General features: G+C 37.7%; 1 protein-coding gene across 11 annotated transcripts in view; it reads right to left on the bottom strand.

Annotated features, from left to right (window-relative positions):
- The window catches only part of DCTN4 (dynactin subunit 4), a 143,554-nt gene that overhangs the window by 117,275 nt on the left and 11,115 nt on the right, over positions 1–15,164 (bottom strand). For 7 of the 11 annotated variants that reach the window (XR_014055535.1, XR_014055533.1, XR_014055536.1 and 4 more), the window contains exons 1-6: positions 13,121–13,179; positions 11,361–11,640; positions 9,965–10,065; positions 8,403–8,458; positions 2,230–2,494; positions 1,422–1,514 (exon numbers count right to left, since the gene is read on the bottom strand). The gene's annotated coding sequence lies outside the window, so the exon portion shown is untranslated. Of the gene's footprint in view, positions 1–1,421; positions 1,515–2,229; positions 2,495–8,402; positions 8,459–9,960; positions 10,066–10,657; positions 11,641–13,120; positions 13,180–15,164 lie in introns of those variants that run through there. The other 4 variants (XM_081495869.1, XM_081495868.1, XR_014055534.1 and 1 more) reach the window with 4 other exon arrangements.

Genomic DNA, 15,164 nt, shown 5'->3' on the forward strand with positions numbered 1-15,164 from the left:
TTTTCTAGTTGTCACTCTGCACAAAGTCAGCACTGTGAAATGTATGGGTCTATAACAGGTGTATTAGATTTAGGAGGAACTGAGATTAGGGAAATGCAGCAGCATTTTGGGCACAGATTTACTTAGATCATGGAAAGAACAGTCCCAATTGGCAGCTGGCATTGAACACAAATATTAACAACATTGTATTTCAACTGAAAATTGTCCTTGCTTGAGGTAGACATCATGGCAGAGTAAAGGACTGCAAGACTGGAAGCTGGGTGTTCAGAATCCCAATCTCGTTTTGTTAACAGGACTAAATTCATCAGTGAATGTCTTTAGACCTCAGTTTCTCCACATGGAAAATGAGGGATTGGGTTCAACATGTAATTCAATGCAACATAAATCAAGTGCCTCATATGCTCTAGGAATTTTACCGAAACAAGAAATTGTTAGGATTCTTACCATCTGGGGGCTCCTGTTACAATTCTCCTTAAAGAGGGATCCTCACCTTTTGTCTGATTGATATGCATAGAAAGTATTACTAGGGAAGAAAATTATCAGACTGTTTTTTCTAAACTTTTTTTCAGAGTACTATACAATCTGTATAATGCCTGACTGGGAGGATCAGAAATACATGGAAAAAAAATTTCATCCATGGATATAAAAAGAAAACTAATTCATTCCATCTTAAGCATTTTTTCACATTATATATTTACTTTTAAAATATGGACATTTATATATTTTTAACTTAGTATTTTCTGAAATATTCATTCATGAAATTAAATGCTTTTAGAGAGTCATAACTCATATTGTATTTCATATCTCTGATTACTTTTAAAGTAAGAAATTTTAACTTTATTTATTCAGGTATTCCCCCAAATTAACACTGGGGAAAGTTTTCTTCAGGAGAACATTTGAGAAAGTTTAAATTATCTCTAAGTTATCCTCTTATTTGAAAGTGGGTTGTATCTACACTTTGGGTTTCTTTCTACTTCTTGTGATAGTTTGTCTTTTGCTGTAGTGTACTTAGTGGTGTCCCACACTTCTTATCTGCTGCATATGGGAACCAGGCTACTCAGGGTGGTAGAATTAAGGGAAAGGGCCCCTACATTATTCTTAACTGAAGGCAGACTAAGGGAGGCTGAAGTTTAAAGTCCATATGGGAATCTATTGTATTGGGCAAATAACATCTTTTTCACAACAGAAAGATTGAGAAGAATAAGTAATTCAGCCAAAATAAAACCAAGATTCCTAACCCAAGTAGTGCTACCAAGAAATGACCCTTCATATTCCTGCTTTCCAAGCCTTCGGTCTCTATTAAATACATATAAAACTCTTTTAGATAATCATTTACTCTTCCAAGTCACCACCTTACTTCACCAGGCCCCAACAATAGACAAACTCAAATGACAGTCATCACATTGCCCCAGCCCACTTACGTTTACATCTTCCTTGCACCGCAGTGAAGAAAACAACCATGGAAATGCAGACCACAGTTAAAATAATACTCAAAATTATCCATATTATTATTTCTGTTAAGAAGGAAAATAGAGACATCAATTAGGATAAGTAGCACTGTCTGTCAGTACATACTCAATTTCTCAAAAGAGCCAGATATCTAGTTCATGCTGATCTTAAAGCATATTACCATTTCTCTGTGTTTTAGTTTTGGATAACACTTAAATTCTTTACTGTAGCCCAGTCTATACGAGAGGGGGTGGCCTAGTACTAACCTGATCATGCCACACATGCCCCTACCATTTTTAAATCAACCAGTAAAATAATTAAATCACCTCCCTGGTGTCTTACAGACAAAACAATCATTCCAATGATTTTAATATAATTTAACTATTTACTGTGTCATTGTATAAATATTACGAATAAAAAAGGAACTTAGGTAGGGATAACAGAAAGCTGTGACTTCACTGTGTTGCCAGTCAACAATTTGTTGTTAACAATTACTATATTCATTATTTAAAATCAGACTCTGCTAAGAAACCCAACCTCAAGAAAAAATATTTTGAATTTAATATCACACCTCACACTTGGTAGCAAAGATATGCTAACAACCCTAGTCCAAGTAAGCATCTGAACAGAATAATTCAATTTGGTATTAGGAGGTTGCCTAAAAAGTACAGTGCAGGGACTCAATCATTTTCCGTGCTATTAGAAATTCAACATTACACAAGAAACACAGCTGTTAAAACACCACTCAAGGCAATGAGATGTAATAATATAGAAACTAACCCGCCAATAGAACTAGTCATTTCCTTCTTCTGGTTGAGTCTGGGGTTGAGGACCAAAGAGGTCACAGTTAACCAGAACTATATACTCAATGGAGAACATGCTGTTTCCACCTGCTCTGGTGTTTTCAGAGTGTGGCTTTAAGTCTGTCCTTAGGGATCTCCCCAGCTTGCTTCAGGTTCTAGGTACCAGCCTGCAGCCCGACACACCAGATGGACAACTCTGGCATCACTGTTCTTGATGAGAAAGTGTGGGGAACTTCCTAATCCTGTAAAATGTGAAAGGGACAAGGAGCTCAATTAAGTAAGCAACATCCAAAAATTGTTTTGATCCTAGGTTTTAGACATCTAATCAAAAAGAATGATTGTCCATCTCTTGTGTAACTTAGGTAAGAAGAAGATTCTGTAAATGATTTTTCCAGAATGAATGATAACCCTAAGAGATCAAAGGTAGTGGGAAAAGAATAAGAAATCTTGAAGGAATGAGGTATTAAATAGTCAAGGAAAGAAGGTAATAATAAGAAGTTGAGTGTTAGGATTTATAGTAATCTCAGAGGCTTGTTGAGGACAGTTCTGATTAAGTCATTACACTGCCACAGATGTTGAACTGTCAGAGCAGATTCACTGAGAAATTCCCTGGGAAAAAGGAGCTTTGCAAAGAAATACAAAAACAACCAAAATTGTCTAAGAAAATCCTAACTGAGCCCAAGAAAGCAGGAATCAGAACTCTTGAAACTTTTTGGATTCAAGAATATCACTTGCTACTTCCAGAAAACTGCTCCAAATTAAAAATTTTCAAGCTCCTTTTGCATTAGTTCAAGCTTAGAAAACATTCGTGGATTCCAAGTCCACACCTACATAACTCCAAACATTTAGCCAGACTGGAGTGAGGCCTAGTATAATTACAATAAGCAATTAAGTTTGAGAACCATATTTCTAGATAACCAAAATTTTTATAACTTAAAATCAGAAATCAGAAAATACTCTATATTTTGATTCATTTAGCTCTTATCTATGAAAAAAAAAGATATTTTTATTGATGGAGTCATGATACTCGGCTTAAGAAAAAACCATATATTCTGGAATTCTACTTTCAAGATCCCCCAAAATTTCTCTTACTCTTGGGACAAATGCAACTTAAAAATTTATCTGGACTTTCCTCCATAGACTTTGCACTATGAATCAGTTGCCAAACTAATGCTCTTATTATCCCACTCCCCGATGATATGGACATCAATGTTACAAGAGCCTCCTCTCAGGTCAGCAACATCAGGTCTGATTCATGGAGCTTTCTGGTCGACAAAGAGGGACAGTATCATGAACACAAATAAGTCATTACATAGGTGAATTAACCTGCCATAATCAGTGAGTGATTTAGTCCTTTCACAGCTGAATTCTTATAGATTCCATCTCTATCCTCTCAATCTCAGCAGATGTTCAGACTCTCAGATTAATACTGCTGAGCTCTCAGGTCATCCTTTCTCCCAAGCACTGCCTCCTTAGCTGTATGGAATCCCAGGTCAAGTTCTCTGCTCTGACAAAATTTATGTTAAGGCACACTTAACTTCAGCTACCAAAATCTCCATGTTCTCACTCTCACATATGAGAGATTTATTCAAATCATTTAGCAAATTATTACTGGACACACACAGCTACAGATGAAAAGTTTGTATTCCTTCAAAATGCTTATGTTGAAAACTAGCACCCAAAATAATGGTATTTAGAGGTAGGGCTGTTGTGCGGCAACTAGGTCATGGAGTGGCGTCCTCATGAATGGAATTAGTGCCCTTGTAAACGATACCCCAGAGAGCTCCCTCACCCTTTCTGCACTATGAGGACACAATGAGAAGACCACCATCTATGATTCAAGAAAAGGACTCTCATGAGACACTGAATTGGCCAGTGTTTTGATCCTGGACTTCCCAGCTTCTAGAACTGTGAGGATAAATTTGTTTTTAAGCAGTCTATGATATTTTTGTTGAAGCAACCTGAATGGACTAAGACATCTACTATATGACAAACATGTTCCAAGTCTTAAGGATAGAGCATGTATTGTCATGAATAGTAAGGAGGCCAGTGTGGCTGGAGCACTGGCAGTAAAACAGGTTGGTTAGTTATGGCTTATTCCTGTTATGTTTCCTTCAAATAATGCCAAGTCACTGTTATTATTCCTTCAAGCACAGCTGAAATACAACTGCAGCACACTGTCTGTCCTCTTGCCTGGACTGTTACGGTACAATTTAAATGTTTTCACTGGAAGTCTGTGGAATTACTACAACGTTTTCCCTTTGGAAGTGAGACATGATCTCAACTCAAGGACTTTTAAAATTCAGTTCCCTCTGTCTGTAAGCACTTTTCTTCAGCAGGGCTCACTCCTTCACAATCTTCAGCATCTGAAAGTCACTGTAGCAAATACATTTATAATGAGAGTACAGATAACAAGAGATTGCTCTATTTGTGGTGTGTGATCCCACTGGAAAATATATGCATGTATAGCCCTAGGAAGGCTAACACTGCCAGTTTGAAACTTTTATCTTAGTCCCTTTTGCCAGACATTTTTCTGTTTTTTACAGATTTCTCTGCTAATGCTATGAGAAAGGTAAATACCATCATCCTCATTTATAGCTGATAAGACTGAGATAGAGGGAAGCTAACAGATTTGTTTAGTGTCTTCTTGGCAAAGAACAGGGATTCTGACCCTAGCTCTTAGCCTACAGGTATAACTAATTAGATAACCTGTATAGGAAAGTAACCAAGCCAAACCAAACCAACAAACAAAAGCCCCTTGAATTCTAAGATTTCATCATATTAAAATTAAAATAACTGATTCTGGGATTATTGAGTAGAGACAAAGTGGCTTCTATCATGAGTTGGGTAGGGCCAACCATATCACTATCAGGGTGGACCTTACCCTGCCTATTCCCAGACGCTACTTCAAAATATTGGGTCATTTTCACCATAAGTGGTAGAACTTCCATCACACACACACACACACACACACACACACACACACACACGTACACCCCCCAAAATGTGTGGTAATCCCTTATTTTGTATAGATAGAAAAAAGGTGAACAAACTCAATATCTTTCTCTTCTGCTGGGCCTGGGTTTTCTTGAATACATCTAGTATTTAAATAATATTCCAAAAATGTTCAGAGTTTTGGAGATGCAATGGAGCAGTTCCACTGCTGTTTGCTTGTTGTCTCTAAGCTGAGAGACACCAGAGAAGAAGTAAGTGCAAACAATGTGGTGAGGAACTGTTTGGGTCCTCTCAGCCCATCAGATGCCTTTCCACATTCTAAGGGCACATTTTAGCCAACATTTCACCTTCTACTCAGTACTAAAACCAGGTCTTCAAATGGATATGGAGGCTCAAACAATGACTCGTATATAATGTGAAAAATATGTTTAAATACAAACAATGAACATTCATTGTAGAAAAAAGGGCATTGAAAATAATAAAGCAAACATTATTTCTTTTTTTTAGAAACAAAGTGAAAGAGATGAACTATTTCAGCTGGAGGAATATGAAACAAGCAACTGCCCAGAAGCGGTTTTGTGTAGATGATTGAAAGTCAAAGGCAAACCACCACTGGGAGGGAAACTTGCGTCACAAAGGTATTAGGCGTTGAGTTGACAGAGAACACTGTGTCAGAACAAAAGTTTTCAATCTACCTTGAAGTCCTTAGGGAAATACTTTTTGAAGAATTACTGCACAAACTTGTGACTTCATTTTGTAGGTTTAATGAAACATATGTTTGCATTCCCATTTTGGTCATCTAATTCAGCAGGTCACTAACACAATAATGTAACAGGAAGTCTATTACAAGTAGACTGAAAGGAATTGAGAAATTATTTTAAAAAAACAAAAAAACAAGCAAAAACAACAATAAAAAATGTGTTCAAGAGCGGCTGTCCTTCTCCGTTTCCTCAAATTTCAGTATTGTTTAAATAATGCTGTATTTGAAACAGGTAAGGCAATAAAGTAATAATAATACTTTACAGAGTACATAATGAAAGGTCAAGACACTTCATTAGTTGGGACCTGGTCTAAATTTTTGTCTTATAGGATGAAACCTCATTAAAATATTTTATATTAATCGTTGACTGTGCTTCAGTGTGAAAAGTTTGGATTTCTACAGAAAATGATTTTATTTTAGTAGCTTGAAAAGTCATCCACTGGAAATCAAAACTGAAGTTCCTAATTTACAAACTACTTTACAAATTACTCATAGAGATTACCTACCTATATCCACATTGTTCATTTGGTACTAATTCCCCTGCCCCCAACTACGTTCTCTGAGAAGATAAGAACAGAAGCCTGACAGGGCATACTCTTGAGAAGACCCCCTCAGCCCCCAAGAGCCAAAGTAAACCACCAGGCAGACACAAAGTTGTTGTTGTTGGATGTAACATGCAAACAGACTGAGGGTTAGACAGAGATGGACAGGGGTAGAGAGATGGACAGGGAGACTGAGATGGCAGGGCAGCATGGATAAGAGGAAAAAAATTGCTTTAACAATGAAAAATTGGTGTAAGAGTGAAAAATAGGTGTCTCCAAGAAGTTTTGTCATACAAGTAATAGAAGAGGGATGCTGATTTTAATAAAGTCGTGGAATCCATACTTCTATACTACTTTAAATATTTTCAAAATAGATTATTAAAGTCATGACTATGTGAGTTTTGGCTTACCAGCAACAATAGGGATGGATCTGTATCTGTGATTACATAAACTGTTCCAGAATATAACTTTACTGAATATCTTTTGTGTGCCAAATACCACAGGCTTTTGAAATAACTGTGAAAAACTTACACTGTTATCATTCCCCTCTGAGGGTGAATGGTAGGAAATGCAGTCTTGTTTTGTTTCAGTGAATTTTTATCCAAGTATAAGCAGCACTAAGAGACCACAAGATCCAGGAATCAGCACACGGAAGCTTCATAGCCTGGGTCATGACATACTGGTTGTCCAGAAAATAAAACTGAAAATTGCAGTGGAAACTGCAACTGAAATCAGTTGTAACTGCAGAGTGATCAGTGAGAGAAGATCCATTCCACTGTCTAGGATCTTAAGGGAGAAATATGGACGAGACTGGGAGGAAAGTGTAAGTTAAAACTGTATATTAAAACTGTAAATGTGGGTTCATTCTGTCACATTATAGACCAGATTGTCTCCATAGTGACACAACTGTCTGAAGGAAAGGAGGGAATGCTTAGAAAGAATTTCAAACATTGTTCTTGAGGCTCAGTGAACAAGAAACTGTGGTCAACTAAGTACACACATCCCTTCCTTCCCAGTGACCCAAACAGAGGTCTAGTGGACTTTTGTGGGAGCTTCGCCTCCCAGTACTGATTACCATCAGAAAACCTCTCTTCACTCATTGTAGATATCAGAGTTTCAAAGTGTTTCCTGTTCTCTAAAGGATGATGCTTTCTGAAAATGGAGAAAATCAGTTTCCTATCAATAAGCATAACAAAGTAGGGATCCAAAATTACACACATTTTGAAAAGGAAGGTCATCTAATGTACTTTTACTTCCATCTGTGAAAAGGTAACAGCCTCACAAAAAGTTCTCCCATCCTAAGTGGGTGAACTGAATAAAATTTCTGAAACAGCTACTTGCAGATAATGGACAAGAGGTAATACAGGATTGTGATCGGTGAGGAAGGGAAACAAGCAAACCAAGCCCTAAAATCACCCCAGTCTTTTACCTGGTGATTTGCAGGCACCTGCACAAAAAGTGGGAATCAACAGAAACCCCACCATTCTTAGTGAATTGTGTCCAAAACTCTTTAAAGGAATAAAACAAAATCTGTCACTTAATAATGTAAAAATCACACATTCAGCACACAAAATAAGTAGAAATGGGAAGAAATAGGCAAATGTGACTGGTAACCACAGGAGACAAAGAAGAAAAAGCAAAAACAGAATGAGTGGACAAGGGATTTACACATATGTTCAAGCATTTAAAAAATAAACATAATGAGATAAAGGGACAACATAAAGAAGAATGAAATGGAACTTCTAGATATGAAAAATATAATATCTGAAATTATGTCACTAAATGGAACTAAAAGCAGATTTAACTCTAAGGAGGAAAAAAACCAAAAAACAGTGAAATTATAGGTGTAATAGCAGGCATCCCACAAAACAAAAGATTTTAAAACAAACTTACCACATGATAAAAGTCTCAGGACGTGTGATATATCAAGCAGTACATGGAACTGGAGTCTTAAAAGAGGAAAAAGAAAAAATAATTGTTGAAAATATTTAAAACAAGTTGAAAACTGTAATAAAATTCTATACATGCGATAAAAATTCTAAAGCATCCAAAGGAAAAAGAGAAATCACACATAGAAGAACAAAGGTAAGAATCACTGCAAACTTACTGTCACAAATAATGAAGGTCAGCAGAGAGACAATTTTATAGGGTTAAAATGGAAAAATTTCTATCTAAAATTCTATATCCAGCAAAAATGTGGCAAAACACTTTCACTTCCAAACTAGTTCTTTCAAGTTCAAACATCTTTAGGAACCAACTGAAAATGTGTACAACCATGAAGAAATAATTATTTTTGTATATATTCAACATCAGCTATAGTACACACAGTTTAACTCCTCTATGAATATCAAAATATTAAAACCTTTCTTTGGACTATTAGAGTCTTGTTTTGGTGGAGTATAGCAGCTTGTTAGAATGAAAAAATGAATTTTGTGTGCACTACAACTGAAATTTTCTCATGGGTTTCTTAATTTAGTAAAAATATAGTTTTAACTATGACTCCAATATTTTTACTTTATTACCATCATAAAGTATACAGTTGGGGAATTTCCTGATGGTCCAGTGGTTAGGACTCTGTGATCCTGCTGCAAGGACCTGAGTTCAGTCCCTAGTTGGGGAACTGGGATCCCACAAGGCATGTAGCACAGCCAAAAATACAACAAAACAAAACAAAAATACAGTTGATCCTTGAACAACACAGGTTCAACTGTGCTGGTCCTCTTATACACAGATTTTTTTCAATAAAAATATTGGAAAATATTTTTGGAGGTCTGTAACAATTTGAAGAAACTTATACATTAACTGCACAGACTAGAAATATTGAAAAAACTAAGAAAAAGTTAGGTATGTCATGAGTGTAATATATATTATACAATGTGTTATATATTGTGTAGATTTACATAACAGTAGACTACTTCAAATTAAGTTCTGAGGGATCAAAAATTATACATGGATTTTCTACAGCAAGGGTGGGGGGGTTGGTCAGCGCTCCTAACCTCTGCACTGCTCTAGAATCAACTGCAATTTCACAGTCAATGTTAAACTTTTGAGCTAAATTTATACTTTCAATTCTGTAACTTGTCTCATATTCAACAAAATGAGATTGCAAAATATTTTTTTTACTGTGTGAACTGAACAAAAGAAACAAATTGTTGTTAGAATTAACTAATTTTCTGGTTGATGCAGCTAAAGACATTGATAAAAACTGGCCTCATTCAAACTTTTGGCAAAATTCTTCCAGTGAAACAACACAGTAACATTAGAACGGTGCACAAGAAAACTTGAAGGAAAAATGAACAAAGCTGTTTTGGAAAAATGAACAAAGCTGTTTTATAAAAATAGTGACTAAAGGGACTAATAAAAGGACATGTGTCACAAACTGACATTTAAACCCCCTTCTGCTGCCTTCTATGTAAATTTATCATCTTTGGCTAGAGTCTTCTCAGGATACTTACTTTTTAAAAAAACGCTGAAGCTTCTTCAGCTAATCGTGTCTGCTAATTTTCATGGGCTCAGTGATATCACTACTACTCTTAAGGCAGGTGGAAAATACTTCCTGTAAGGAGCACATACACGATCAACTCTCTTTAAAAGAAACACAATTTAATCATCTAATATTTTATTAAATGTAAACTTTTCAGGTTTTCTGGCTCAGTGTTGCCCAAAAGATTCATTGCCAAATGGGAAAATGTTTAAGCCATAAAATAGCTGAAGGTTTATACCATAGAGTTTGTGACAAAATCATCCCAGCTAGTGTTCAGGCTACTCTTTATAACACTGCACATGGGAGGACCACTTATCTTCTGTTTCCCACACACAGCTCATTACAACTGTTGTGTAACTGCCCCCTGGTAGTCAGGAGCTGAGGGAATACGGCTCACACAAAGTTCCAGTCACTTGCTTCAGTCTGAAATCACTCTGCAAGGCCATTCCAGCTCCAGAACTCCATGTGGGAGCAAAGTCTCTCTCATCATCGCCTCACAGTTCACCTTGCGCTTTCCCCACTTTCTTCCTAATAAAGCTGCACTCAAATGTTCATCTCCAATCTGCTTCCCAGAGATCTTGAACTAAGACCCAGGAGTCTTTCTGGGATCCAGCATGCCACATCTCTTAAAGGCTACAAAGAAACTGTGCAGGTGTAGGCTTGCCTGAGAGCTGAGAAGAAAATCTGGTAAGTGTTCACGGAAGCTGCCGTGCAGGATACTGAGGTGCAAAGAGATGTTTGGACCAGTCAAGGCTGCCATGAGCACAAGAATGCATAGGTGGTAGAGCGCTGAGATCTAGAGAGACCTGCTGGGAGTTGGAAAGAGTAACATGCTTTCTACTTAGACTTATGAATTCAGTTTGCTGACTGCTGTACAGAGGATTTAGCAATCTCCTATGTGGAGAGGGAGAAGAATGCAGACAGGTAATAATATAAACTTACAGAAAGTAAGAGCAATATTATCCAAAGGATGCTATGTTTAGTTGTAAAGCTTTCAAGGGTGATTTTCTTTAAGCCTTGTGATGCTACAGTTAGCATAAGAGAATGTGTACCGTGTTTTCAGAAGCTATACTTGTTAGAAAAGAGGTATTTAGAAAAGCTCCCTCCTGTGGCTATCATTCAGAAAAGGTCCCTCCCTTGTGGCTATCAGAGATTAAGGCATCTCAGGCTTAATTAAGACACATCCTCACCCACAGCTTAGACACTTTCACAGGATCTACAAAGAGAAGAATTGCTCTGAGCAGGGATCTCTGCCAGCTTCTGTTTCAATTATCTGTTTCTATGTAACAAATCACCTTCAAATTGGTGGCTTCAATCAGCAAAAACTATCATCATGGCTCAAGAGTCTGTGGATTTGCTGAGCTCACCTGGGTAGTTGCTTCCTTATGCGGTGTGAGCTGTGGCTGCAGTCATCTGGAGGCTCAACTGGTCTGGAATGTCTAAGATGGCTCACTGGAGGCTCAACTGATTTGGAATGTCCCAGATGGTGGCAGTTGGTGCTGCCTAAAGGCTGGGATTTCTTGTGGGGCTGTCAATCAGAGCACTTTGATCCTCCTTCATGTGACATCTTGAAGTGGCTCACTTGGGCTTTCTTAAAAAAGTCTGGTAGTCTCAGGATAATCAGACTTCTTCTATGGTGACTGAAACCTAAGAATACAAAATTAGAAGTATTCATGTCCTTTTAAGTCTCAGGACTGGGGTAACATAATAAATAGCACTTATGTCACATTCTATTCTATTAAAGCAAGCCATGGGGCCAGATCAGATTCAAGAGGAGCACACCAAATGAGACCACCAGGAGTCATTCATTCCTGGTCACTGATGTAGAGATTACCACAGCTTTCCAATCTTTCTATTTTCAAACTGGAATGTTCACAGTGGTTATCCTGTCCCTCTTTCTTCATTGGACGATATGTGTGAGTTTAGTCTCTGGATTAAGAGAGGTAGATCTGAAACTTATGCAGAAACTATCATGCGATGCTGAACTTTGAGACTAAGCCAAATGATAGGAATTCTGGTCGCCTCCCTTAGGATATTTTGCACATTAAAACAAGGAAGGTGAATATTTATCAAAGTAATGTATTAGATAATTTAATACATATTGTAACGTCAGTATAGTATAACATAAAATATATCCTATAATAAACTATACAATATATATAGCTTAAATATATACTATATTATCATATACTATATATTAATATAAGTAATATTAAGAATATTTTAGAGATAATGTTCTTAAAATGGTTTGAATTCTGAAGAAAATTTTTAAGGTAAATTTTGTGAAGGAGCCTGAGCCTGTTCCTGATAGGACTCTGCTTTCTGACTTCAGACTATACTACAAAGCTACAGTAATCAAAATGTTACCAAATTTTTGCAAGCCCATGTGCTTGATGCACATTGAGGCCCATCAACACTAAACATTAGAGTTTGGAACAGAGAAAAGTTTATTACAGATTCATACTAGGAAATGGGTGGCTCATGCCCTAAGAACCCCAAAGTTACTGAAAGCTTTCAGCAAGTCCCTTTAAAAGCAAAAGGTGAGGGATGGGCGTGGTTGGTTGTTGCAGATTTGGGTCCCATTCTTTGTTCTTGAGGTCTGGTCATGGTTGGGTAACGATGTTCCTGTAAATCTCTACCAGATGACTGTTATTCTCTCTCCTGAACAGAAAGGGTGTCTCTCTCCTGAACAGAAAGGGTGAAGTCCCAAGGTGTGCTTTCACCCTCCCAGGTCCCAGGCCTGGCTCAGAGGAGAGAGATCTCACTTGGCAGCTCCTTCAGGGGCAGGTTCCTACATCCTGCCCAGCTGTCATCCCTGAGGGAGCCAGGCACCCAACCCAACTGGCCCTTAAATCTTCTCAAGCTGCCCAAAGAGGGAGACTAGGGCTCACAAACTGCAACCCATATAGACAGCCACTGCTATTAGGTTGCAGAAACAGGGACAGAGGAGAGGCTCACAGCTGCCTCAAGGCCTGGGCCAAAGCTAGTCCATGGCCCTTAGTGAAAGGCTCTGGAGTCCTGCAGGATGTAGTCTCTAGTTTGTTCCCCAGAGCCTCTGGTTCACTCACTGGCCCAAGGCTAGGTAAGCTGGAGGGCCTTCAGGAGAAGGCCTGAATCTGCCTCTTACCTCATTCTCCACCTAATGACCACCATACTACCACCCCTTGGTTGAATCACTTCTCCAATGGTCCCTCGCTGAGAGTTACCAGTGGGCAGGGCCCAGTGCTGACCAATAGCTGAGCAGGACAACTAACGGTCGCTCACTGACAGTTGGTTGCTTGAGGGCGGGGCCCACTGAGGCATTGACCAATGGCTGGGCAAGACCTAGTTGCCTAGTAACAATGTTCGGCGTAATTTGGCACAGCAATGCTACCCTGCTAAGGGCTATGCTTTTCCTGTTCTGTTACAAAACAGTATGGTACTAGCACAAAACCAGACACAAAGATCAACGGACTAGAGTAGAGAGCTAGAAATAAACCCACACATTTTCAGTCAATTAATCTATGACAAAAGAGGCAAGAATAGAAAAGGGGAAAAGATACACTCTTCAATAAGCAGTCCTGGGAAATTTAGACAGTTATATGTAAAAGAATGAAATTAGAACACTTTCTCATACCATACACAAAAATAAACTCAAAATGGATTAAAGAGCTAAATGTAAGACTGAAAACCATAAAACTCCAAGAAGGAAACATAGCACACCTTTGACGTGATTGTAGCAGTATTTAAAAAAAAAATCTGTCTCCTAAGGTAAAGAAAACAAAAGCAAAAATAAACAAATGGGATCTGCATAGCAAAGAAAACCATGCACAGAATGAAAAGACAGCCTACCAAATGGGAGAAAATATTTGCAAATCATATACCTTATAAGGGGTTAATATCCAAAATATATAAAGAACTCACACTGTCTTACAACAAAAAGCAAACAATTCTATTTAAAAATGGGCAGAGGAGCTGATAGGCATTCTTCCAAAGGAGACTTTCAGATGGCCAATAGCCATTACTAATAAGAGAAATGCAGATCAAATAATAAGTATCCCCTCACATCTGTCAGAATGGCTATTATCAAAGATAGCACAAATAATAAATGTTGGTGAGAATGTGGAGAAAAAGAAACCTTTGGACACTGTTCGTAGGAATGTAAATTGGCACAGCCATTGTGAAAAACAAGATGGAGGCCCCTCAAAAAACTAAAAACAGAACTCCTATAATGATCCAGCAATTCCATTCCATGGAACATATCTGAAGAAAACACTAATTCAAAAAGATTCATGCATCCCAATGTTCATAGCAGCATGAATTACTAGTCAACAACAAATGATCAGTCCCTCAACAGATAAAGAAGATATGGTATGTATACACACACATACCCACACACAAATGGAATATTATTCAGGCATAAAAAGAATGAAATTTGGGGAATTTCTACGGCAGTCCAGTGGTTAAGTCTTCGTACTTCTAATGCAGGGGGCACAGGTTTACTCCCTGGTCAGGGAACTAAGATTCCACATGCCACCTGACCTCAAAAAAAGAAAAAAAAACATTGAAATGGTCCTAGTGGGTATTATTGAAATAAGTCAGAGAAAGACAAATACTGTATCTTATCATTTATATATGGAATCTAAAAAATAAAAAGATGAATATAACAAAACAGAAACAGACTCACAGATAAAGAAAAAAAATTAGTAGTCACCAAAAGAGAGAGGTAGGAGATACAGAGGTACAAACTATGTACAAAATAAACAAGCTACAAGAATATATGGTAGAGCGTAGGGAATGAGAGGGTAACAGGTAGGAAGGCCAGAGGTCCCCAAGTGGCAGGAGGAAATAAACTGCAAGTGGCAGACACTTTTTTTTTTACTTCTCTACACCAAATTAAAAGAGGCTTTTAATTCTGTGTTGATGAAACCTGGTTCTTCCTTGAGCTAACCAATGTGGTTTTTTTGTTGGTTTTTTTTTTAATGGAAATGTTTTTCTTAAGCTGTGTAATGAAACTATGTATTTGCTTTGGAATCTGCCTTTCTTCAAAATGGTTCTGCCTAAGACTAACTTTTTTCTTTTCTCAAACCTTAGGCTGATAATGGCTCAACAAACCAGCATTTATGTCAATTGTTTTATGGCCGGGGGATGACACACCTCGTACCATCCTATCTCAAAAGTGCATATTATGG

This window comes from Giraffa tippelskirchi, chromosome 6 (genome assembly GCF_054371585.1).
Source record: "Giraffa tippelskirchi isolate mGirTip1 chromosome 6, T2T-mGirTip1v1.2.pri, whole genome shotgun sequence".
Classification (NCBI taxonomy): Eukaryota; Metazoa; Chordata; class Mammalia; order Artiodactyla; family Giraffidae; genus Giraffa; species Giraffa tippelskirchi.